General features: G+C 48.0%; 1 protein-coding gene across 5 annotated transcripts in view; it reads left to right on the top strand.

Moving 5' to 3' along the window:
- Nucleotides 1-3,012: 3,012 nt before the first annotated feature.
- The window catches only part of KAT6B (lysine acetyltransferase 6B), a 180,657-nt gene continuing 173,330 nt past the window's right edge, over nucleotides 3,013-10,339 (top strand). For 2 of the 5 annotated variants that reach the window (XM_070364762.1, XM_070364761.1), the window contains exon 1: nucleotides 4,227-4,454. The gene's annotated coding sequence lies outside the window, so the exon portion shown is untranslated. Of the gene's footprint in view, nucleotides 3,034-3,231; nucleotides 3,351-4,225; nucleotides 4,455-10,339 lie in introns of those variants that run through there. The other 3 variants (XM_070364760.1, XM_070364759.1, XM_070364758.1) reach the window with 3 other exon arrangements.

The following is a 10,339-nucleotide window of genomic DNA, read 5'->3' as shown; positions in this document are numbered from 1 at the left end:
CTTTCATAAGGCTTTGTTGGTGCATCTGTGGATATGATCCCTTATCAGAGTGTTTGTTTGACTTGCTTCAGAGCAAGTAAACAAACCCCAAAGATCAAGCCCTTCAGTTCCCTTCAGCTCCTGAAGCTATTCTGCATTCTTTTTCACTCTTACTCAGGACTGAAGGACAGATAGGTCAGACCATGGAATCATCTCAGTATACTAGGGACTATAACCTTCTGGCTAAGAAGCTCACAAAAGATACATTACTTTGCAGTTGGGAAAGACAAGGATTCAGCCTAGGCCAGTGGTTGTCAAATCAGGGATCATAAGCTTCAAGCCAAGTCATGGGCTAAAAATGTAGATTTGGGAGACTCACTGTAGACCTACTGAATCAGAATCTGGGGTTAGGCCAAACAATCTGTGTTTTAAGCACTCATTCCCAGATCATTCTGATGCTGCTGATCTGTGGACCACATTGAGCAGTTCTGGTCAGTGGTGCCCACTGGCAACTCTTTTGGGGAAGAGGGAGGACTCATCAGATGGGCCCCTGGATTCATAATCCTTCAGTCCAGTCAGCTTGCAAATTTTGCGCTGGGCTTGGTTTTCAAGTTATTTCTAGATTAAGTTATTAATTGAGCTGTTTAGCTCAGCTGAGGCTTTGAGATACTATAGATAAAGAGAGGTTTAGAGGAAGCATTAAGTATGTATCTCTGACTGTGACTCTGTTATCCTTTCCAGTCCCACTTACCTGAAGAGCCAGGATTTCTCAAAAAGGACCAGTAAGCTTAGAGGGGAGTATCATTGGGAAAGCAACACTGTCCCTTTCCTTGCCATGCCCTGTTAGAGAACTGTATTAAGAAAAGAACCTCAAAAAAAAAACACATCAATTTGTTGGATAAAGATAGTTCCATCTTCTGCGTTTGCCAGGTCCTGGGGTTACAGGAGCACAAGTTTAGGCAAATGAGACCCTTTTCTATCTAAAGTGTCTGTTCAGGTCTTGATGCACTGGAAATGCATCTGGCTAACTCATTAGTGATAACAAGTGTTAGATGCTCATAAATCTCCCACGATTCATTGGCTGAAGACATCTTAAATGCGGACTTTTGGCTTTAATTGTCTTTGGTTGCTTCTTTAGCATACTTTAGTTTGTATAGATATGGAGTTTTGAAACTTGTTTTTAATTAAGACATGGTTTATTTTTATTGCTTGAGATAAAATGCAGGCTGGGAGGCTCAAATCTAAGTTACAAAATAAAGTGCATCTGGGCAGACCACGGGAAAAAAAACAACAACAAAACAGAACATAAAGGCCGAAGTGTGTGCCAGGATTCTTAGATTTACTTAGTAATTTCTTGGAGAATAAAAATCCCAACACCTGCATTATAAAAAAAAAAAAAAAAAAAGCATACCTTATAAATGTCCTTCTCTTTGAAATACCTAAATGAACTAGACTGAATTATAAACTAATGGCTTGTAAAAATTCACCTTGAGCCAGCTACTGAAGATATTAAATAAAAGAGGTAGGAGAGGCTACAAGGAAACCCAACCTGCTGTTTGTTTGTTTTATCAGTAATGTAACTCAAAAGTAGCCAAGCCCAGAGCTTTCCCTGTGTTTTGTTTCCCCAAGCTGAGCCGGTGAATGCCAAGATTTAATCTAAAGAGGTTTGTGTTTTAAAAACTAACAACCAAGTAATAAAACACCTATAAAAGGGATTTATAATGGAACGGGTGACAGTTTTGAGGGTAGTATTACAACTCTTCTGCTCCCCCTCTCCCCTCTTCTGTCCTTTCATCCAATTCTGCACCCTTTGTCTTAGTTCTTTTCTCACCTTGCTGCCAAGAAGCATGTAAGTAGGGGCTGCTCACACCCTAGAGAAGCAAACCATCTTAAAAAGTGAAGTGTGTTTTAGCTCTGCAATCGATGACTGCGCTGTGCTGCTGCTTTTGTTTGTTTGAGAGAAGTTGCTCTAACAAAGTACCCACCTAGCTTACACAGTGGTTGCTATGTGAAGTTGAAGATGCTGCTGCTGCTGCAGTGTCACTGCCATGAGGATGCTAGAGTCAACCAGGGCAGGAAGCCTGGGGATTCCTCTCCCTGGTACCAGGTGTCACCCTGTCAGGGCCCAAGATCGCCCTGGGGCAGACTTGAGTCAACAGGTGGTTTGCCATCTAGGCCACCATGCCTGAAACTTGGTTCTTTTACAAAGTCATAGTTCTCCTCCCCTCACGAAGCAATGGCGCCTCGGAAGGGAAACTTCGTACTCAAACTCTGTAGGAGCCATTTCTCAAGGCTACTTTTGACTATTTTCTGAAGTCTCCCCTGTCAGCATCCCACCGGTCTCCGGGAAGAACGAGGGAGTCTCTCTTCAGAGTCTGGACGGCGCTGGGAGGCATGTGGGCAGCGTCAAAGTGGCCTCGCCTGGGCGGCCAGATGAGCCTCCAGCCTCCCTCTTGTGGGCCTCAGGAACTCGGGGGGCCCAGGGGAAGCCTGGAAAACCGAACTTCGCCATCAGCCTTCCTTCGAGCGCTGGCTAGAAGAGAGGGGGAAGGGCCCCCCCTCCAGCCGTCTCCCCCCGCCCCTAGCCCCTCTGCCACCCGGCTGCATCGCCCAAGAAAGCACTGGGAACGCAGCTCAGAGCTCTCCAGCTCCTCGCAGACCGGGAGAGGGCATCGAGGGGCAGCTTCCCCCTCCAGCGGCGTCTGACATCCCCACTCCCACCCAAGGATGCCGCCGCCGTGCCCTGTCCGCAGTCGCTGAATGTCACTGCTCCCTCTTCCTCCTGATCAGGGTAGACACAGCTCCCGAAGCATCCCCCACCCCAAAACTGCCGCGACCGCCCAGGGTACAAGACCCAGCAGAGGACGAAGTTTGGGGCCCACGGCGGCGGGGCGGGGAGGGGGGGCGCTTTGGCGAGGACCGCACCTCTCAGTCCCAGCCCAGGCGGGCACACTCCCCGCCCCAAACGGCCCAGGCGTCCCCATCCTCCCGCGGACACCGGCATCCCCGCCCTCCCCCGAGGGCGGCAAGCGGAGCCCCCCAGGGCGGAGGCAGGTACCCCCGGGGCGGGGACTGGGGCGGGCGGGGTCCAGGCTGCGCCCCCGGCCGGGCCGGGCGGGCTAGCTGGCGGCGCGGGGGGAGCGGGGCTGGGCGGCGCTGCCTCGGGCTCTGTGCGCTGCAGCCCGGAGCCGAGGAGGAGGAGGAGGCGGAGGAGGAGAAGGAGGCGGCGGCGGTGGGTCCCGGGCGGGGGGAGCGCGGCGCTGCGGACCCGGGCGGCTGGCAAAGGACGAGGCGGAGGCTGAGGAAGACAGCGGGGAGACCCGGGCTGCAGCAACAAAGGGCAGCAAACGATTGGCCGGGCTGCAGGCGAGGTTAGCCCGGGACCGGGGTGGCTGGAGGCAGCGGCGAACGGTGCACGTGCTTGCAGACACGGGCGAGTGTGGAGCCGGGGGCTGCACGCCCGGCGGGTAAGGGCTTGCTCCCCCTCGGCATGGGATGGCGAGGAGGCTGCAGCGACATCATACTGCCTGCACCCAGCCTCGGCTTGCAGGGTAGGGGTGCGTGGGGGGTAAGGATGCAAGCCAGGGGGCGGGCGAGTAGTCGCCCGGGACAGGACGGGAGAAGGTGGAGGAGGGGGCGGGATGGAACGCTCCAGGCGGCGCGCCCGTCCGCGCGCTCCACCGCAGGAGCTGGCGACTGAGAACCTCGAATTTTAACTTCGCGTGCCCGCCCGCGCGCGCCCGCCCGCTCCCACCCCTAAATCCTGCGGCCGCCGCCAGCGATCAGCTCTCACACAAACTTTAGCTGCGGGCTAGGGGGTTCGGGGTTGAGTGGGGGAGGGGAAAGGGAAAAGGCCCTCTGATTGGCGTCGTCTGCAGCCAATAAGGCCAAGTACCTCTCCTGCGAGTAGACCCAATCCCTTTCTAGAGGTAGAGGGGGCGGGTAGATGGAAGTAGAGGTTGCGTGGTGTCTGGCGAGAGAAAAAGGGCTGGACCAATAGGTGCCCAGAAGGGGCGGGCCAGGCGGTCTGTTGATTGGTACTGGCAGTGAGCCCTCCCCCGGGGTGGTACCGGAGGGGGGGCTGATGGGTCGAGGGGTGTGCCTATGCGGAGGCGAGATGACCGGCAGGATCCTGCCCCAATGGGCTGCAGAGTGGTTAGTGTGTGGGTGATGGACAGACTCCTAGGCCAACGGGTGGCCCTAAGTGTCTGCGGTCTAGTCCAATGGAGCAGCACTAGGGCGGGACCGTGGCTCGGGTTTAATGAGACTCCATTGGGCTGTAATCAGTGTCATGTCGGATTCATGTCAACGACAACAACAGGGGGACACAAAATGGCGGCGGCTTAGCTCCTACCCCTGGCGGCGGCGGCAGCGGTGGCGGAGGCAACGGCACCTCCTCCTGGCGGCAGCCGCGGCTTTTTTCTCAGGCAGCGGCAGCGCCCCCGGCAGGCGCTGTGGCGGTGGCGCGCGGCCAGGTCTGTCACCCACCCCGCGCGTTCCCAGGGGGAGGAGACTGGGCGGGAGGGGGGCGGGAGGGGGGAAATAGGGGGCTTGTGACGCCCCTCCCACAGGCCTCTGCGCGAGGGTCACCGCGGGGCCGTTCGGGGTCAGGCTGCCCCTGAGCGTGACGGTAGGGGGCGGGGGAAAGGGGAGGAGGGACAGGCCCCGCCCCTCAGCGGGACCTCCAGGGCAAGGGGCGGGGCTCGAGGGTAGAGGGGCGGAGCGATATCGGGATGGGGGCGGGGTTCGGGTGGTCGGAAGGCGAGGGCTCGTAGGGGTTTTCTGAGTGGGAGGGACCTACTAGGAACGGTAGGGGGCCAGTGAGTGTCTGGGAAGTGCACTCCCAGGGAGGGGGTGGGTGTGAGGGGAAACGAGGTGTGCAAGCAGGTGCATCAGGGAGGGTGAGGAGAGTGCAGAATTGGGAGATGTGGAAGGAGGACCGAGGGGCAAGTGAAACGGTGCAGAAGGGTGAACTTGTAGATATGGGGGTTGGGGGGAGGCAGAGTAAGAATGGATTTGGGTGTGGTGGATATGGAGTAGTGTTGAGAAAGCGGTGCAGAGTAGATACTGGTTTGGAGGAAGTATTGAGGAAACGGGGGTTAGGTACATTTACTATGGGGGGAAGGAGGTATCTGGGTGAATCGGCATGAATAGAAAGGTTTGCTAGCTTTGGGGTATAGAAGCTTGGAAAAAACATGGAGGGGTGGGAAACGGATATTCTTTAGAGAGTCTCCGGAAGACAGAAGAGCAAACTTAAATTCCAAGGGAGCCTACTTAGAATTTAGATATATTCTAAATTATTAGATATATTTTGCCCCCGAGGTGACCCTTACGCAAAATATATCTAACAGAAAGTCTCTTAGGAGTCAGGGGGTTCAGGAGGTGGGAAAAGGTGACAGGTGTGAAGAAAGGTAGGTGGGACTGGGCGAATGTGATTTGGATTGAGTCGGGAAGGCATATGGGCAGAGATGTTAGTGTGGGAGACAGGGTTGTTAGAGGCTTCCCAGGTGGCTCAGTGGTAAAGAATTCACCTGTCAGTGCAGGAGGGTGGGGGACAGGTTTAATCCCTGGGTCTGAAAGATCCCTTGGAGTAGGAAAGGGCATCCCACTCCAGTATTCTTGCCTGGAAGGGAAATTCCATGGACAGAGGAGTTGGTGGCCTACAACCCATGGGTACGCAACTTGGCACACACTTTGGATTTCTTGGGTGTAACTTGAGCTGGAGTCAGCAAAGGGGGAACTGGATGTCTGTCTCAGAAAGAGGCTCCTTGTGTTTGCATATTTTTGAATTTTTAAGTACTTTGGTCTGAGTGCAGGGAGTGGTAGGAGACAAAGGGCAAAGGCAGAGGAGGGGCTAGGTGACAAATGTGCAAAATAGGAAAAGAGAACCAGTGAACCAAGATTTGGGTGGAGGTACCTGGAAATTCAAAGTGAAGAAGAGCATATGAACACTCCTCCATATATGGACAGGAGGTGGGAGTAGCTAATGGGAATAACTTACACCAAGATAGTGTTCTAGTTCTGTGGTACTCCAAAAAAGGTGTGTGTGTGTGTGTGTGTGTGTTGTATGACTGTGAGTAAAGTACATTGATTTTCTCAGATAATCTTGAAGTGAAACACTCCATTCTTTTTTATTCATAAATTCTTCACACATTTATCAAAATGAATTTGGGCAGGATTTTTTTTTTTCCCCAGAAGGAAAGGATAATGCATTTTTCAATAAAGGATAAGATTCTTACCTGAGAACTTGAACTTAAGGTCAAAGATTGAGATGGTGAAGTGATAGTTAAAAAGAGAAGATAAAGACAGAGGGAGGGTTTAACATTAAAGGAGGAACTTAGGAGAATGACTGGCTGGTGGTGATGACAGGGTCAGTTGAAATTTTGCCTACCGGTCAAGCCCAGGCCTCTTGAGTAGAGTGAATGTTACATCATAGCTGTTACACCAAATGTTTCTCTCTCTCACTGCTTGTGCACATAAGGTGGGAACTGTCAGATATAAGGCATCAGGGGAGGGAAAGTTAAAATAAGGTGAATATTGGAAGGTAGTTTAGGAAGTTGGATAAATAATGTACTTCAGAAACTTTCATGGACTGTTGAATACCAGTCAGAAGAAGGCTTAGCCAACTGGTACAGTTTTTAAATGCCAGGGTTCCTAACGAGTGACTTTTCATCTCTTAGTTCTCTACACAGTAGTTTCAGTGTTCTTGTATACAGATCCCTGTATTTGTATCAAGTGAGAGAAAAGGAATTGTTTTATGGAAGCAGGTATGTGTGAGCTACAGTGATCAGTCTTCGCCTGTAGAATAGTGAATGACTAGTGAATGGGAGAAGTGTGAGCAATGGAGATTTCTTCTGGGTAGTGCTTTAATTTGCTTTTCCAGAACGCCGTTAAGCAGCTTTTCATGGGACTCCCGTAATCTTCCACAATTTTTCTATCATCGGTTCCGCTCTTTTTTTTGAAAGGCTGTAATATGTCCAAGTGGCCATTTTAAAAATAATTTTATTTCTTTATTTTTATTTTTGGCTGCTCGTGGGTTTTCTGTAGTTTGTGGTTAATGGTGGCTTTTGTACGTGGGCTTCTCACTACAGTTACTTTTCTTGTTGCAGAGCACAGACTGCAGGCTGCAGGGGCTCAGCAGTTGTGGTTCCCGGGCTCTAGAGCACAGGCTCCATAGTTGCCGCATGTGAGTGTAGTTGCTGTCTGGCATGTGGGGTCTGCCAGGACCAGGGATCGAACCTGTGTTTCCTGCATTGGCAGGCAGACTCTCTACCACGGCCAGGAGCCACCAGGGAAGCCTCATCAGTTCCACTCTTGCTGGATATTTGAGTTGTTTCTGGTGTGGGGAAGTTGTGAACTAATGTTCCCTGCCAGCGTTCCCATGCTCATCACCTGGTATGAGTGTGCACAGTCTCCGACTGAGGTGTGCATCTGCGAATAAACTGCTTCATAGGCAGCGTGAATGTTAATGCTGCTTATTCCTATTGTCCTGGTGTTAGTTGTATAATGCTCAGTCGTGTCCTACTCTGCGACCCCAGGCTCCTCTGTCTAAGAATACTGGAGTGGGTTGCCATTTCCTCCTCCTGGAATTAGTATAACACCTTTAATTCTCAGAAGTCTCTGAATTTGGATGATGATCTGTATGTTTGCCCTAGTCATGGGGTATACTTGTCTGCAACTTTACTAGGTACCAGTTTGACTATTTTCCAGAGTTGTACCGGGTTATACTTCCTCCAGTATATCTGTGTATCTGTATGTATATCTGAGCTCCCTGGCTTCTTACTCTTCACCAACTTGACTTACTCTTGTTAGTTTTTCAGCTCAGCCAATCTGGTACACTTTGCCTCTACCTTATTAGTAAGGAGGTTGAACAGCTTTTCATTTATTTATTGGCTACTTGGATGTCCTCATTTGTAAAGTTCCTGTTCAAGTCTGTCCCTGCACCCCTTCCCCCTTTTGTAAATTGGTCCTTGTGTCTTTTTATAGCTATTTAGTAGTTCTTGCTCTAAATATGAAACTCTGTCCTTTGTGTGTGTTGCAAATGCCTTCCTTCATTCTCTGGCTTGCCTTTTCACTCTTTGTGGTGTCTTTTAATGAACAGAACTTCTTAATTTTAATGGAGTCAAATTTAATGGTATTTTCTTTATGGTTAGTGCTTTTTGTGTCTTGTTTTAAGACTTTTCCTGCCCTCAGGTTAAGTAGATATTCTCCTATCAATTTTATCTTCTAAATCTTTACTGACCTTAAAAGATGTATGATCATGAGGAAAATACACGTTTCTTGACCCCATCCTCACCATTTCAAATCTCTTTTTGCTCTTCTTCACTTTTTTCTATTCTCTGTCTTGAATTTTTCTTGACTGTAACTATAACTAAGGCAGGTGCTGACTTTCCCTATCGCATAGGAGAAAATGGTCATATAGACAGAAGTTCAGCTAGATGAGATTTTACAGGTCTCTAGCTGACTGCATTGCCCTTTTTCCTTTTATGAGCTAGTATTTTATTGTGTTCCTGCTATGTGTCCTCCGCCTCGGTTCTTTCATATTTGTTATCTCAGTTATTCCTCTTTACAGGTCTACAAAACTACATTTTTCTCATTTTTACAGGTGAGAAAACTGAGACTTAGATCGACTCAGTAACGTGCCCTATATCCCACAGCTTAGGTAGCTGACAAAGTGGGGACTTGATTCCTGAACTCTCTAGATCCATCCCATCATAGCACATTGCCTTGTTGAATAAGATTTCATGAGCCTGTTTGACAGTATCCAAAACCAATGATAATAACTTTCTTTTTTTCCAATATAACATGTTTTACTTTAAGCACATATAGAGATAATTATTGTGAAACTGGACAAAACTATCAACCTCTCTGTGTGTTAAAGTAAGTTAAGTTAGTGAGTGGACCTTTAGAGGTCCTTGGATGAGCAGTAGAGATTCTGGAAGCCCTTGAAATTGTATGCAAATGTCTGTATGTACTTGTATTCCTATTTAAAAATAGATCTGAAATTTTCTTGAGATTCTCAGAGAGCAGCTTTAATTTGTTTTAAGGAACTGTGTGATAAAGTTAATGCAGAATTCTGAAATGATGTGTATTTTCAAAATAATCTTTTAAATTTAAGATGTCAGATTTTTTTCCCAAATACATTTTTTTTGCCTTTGTCATTAAAACCCAACTAAAGCTAACTTGAGGTTAGAATTGAATAGGAATTTTTAAATTTCAGGAAAAAAAGTCACTCAATTCAGTTGATTATTTCTTAAGTGAAAGTGCTTAGTTATGATATCATTATTACTTACTAATCAGTGTACCCTGGCTCCAAAGGCCTGATGACTTCGAATGACTTTTCATCTTGTCTCTAAAATCCTGTTTTAGAGACGGGGATCAAATTTCCTGTGAGGTTCCTGACAGTGTAATTAAAGTTTAGAGACTGAAACTATTGAGCACTTAAATTTAGGGATGACTATGCAAACAGAATTCATAGGCTTCACCAGGAGATTTGGGACGAGTCTCTACTAATTTATGATGATGATGTTGAAACTAATCTTTGCTAGGGATTATGGAAGACATAATAGTTTATTGATGGTTCAGTTATTGTTTGTTGAAGCAGATTTACACAATTATAGTTTAATGACATAACAAGGATACTGTCAACTAGGAGAGCATGACATGAAAAATTAAACTTCCAATTAATATAATATGTATTAGTTGAAATTATAATTTTCATGGTGATTTAGCCTCTTAGAAATCCTTGGAAAACATTATTAGCTTTTGAATTGAAAACTCTATGCTAATGAGTAGTGAGAAAGGACTTAGTATTATTCTAAAAAGGTGGGAATTAAATATTCAATTCAACTAACATTTATGGAATGCCTACTCTGGGCTTGCTGCTGAGTTAAGCTCATAAGTTGAACAAGATTGATATTTGGGGAGATGACATACTGATTACTTTTGTTTGTTCCTTCAGTCATCCTTCCCTTCAAAGTACACTGGATGGATACCATAGCCAGAATTATTCACACGTTCAGCACATTTGTGTGTGTGGGGGTGTGTGTGTGTGCGTGCACACACGCGCTTGCATTCCACTCTACCTTGTGTTGCTACTCCTGTTCTGGCTTTCTGTTACTTCATCTGTCGTGTTCGCATGCCTCAGCCTGGTTTTCGTCACGTCCAACTTTATTTCTTCCTCCTAGTCAACACGTCCCCTCTCCAGGCATGCACATGGACTCAGTGTCCCTCTATTCTGACAGCTCGTTCTTGTTCTCTGCCTTCTCCTAGATTTCCCTTCATTCATTCACTGGTGCATCCATTTCACAAATAGGCATTGAACCCCTCTTACGTTCAAGTTGTGGTCCTTGGAAATCTT

This window comes from Bos mutus, chromosome 28 (assembly GCF_027580195.1).
Source record: "Bos mutus isolate GX-2022 chromosome 28, NWIPB_WYAK_1.1, whole genome shotgun sequence".
Taxonomy (NCBI): domain Eukaryota; kingdom Metazoa; phylum Chordata; class Mammalia; order Artiodactyla; family Bovidae; genus Bos; species Bos mutus.
This window is presented reverse-complemented; position numbering and strand designations above follow the sequence as displayed.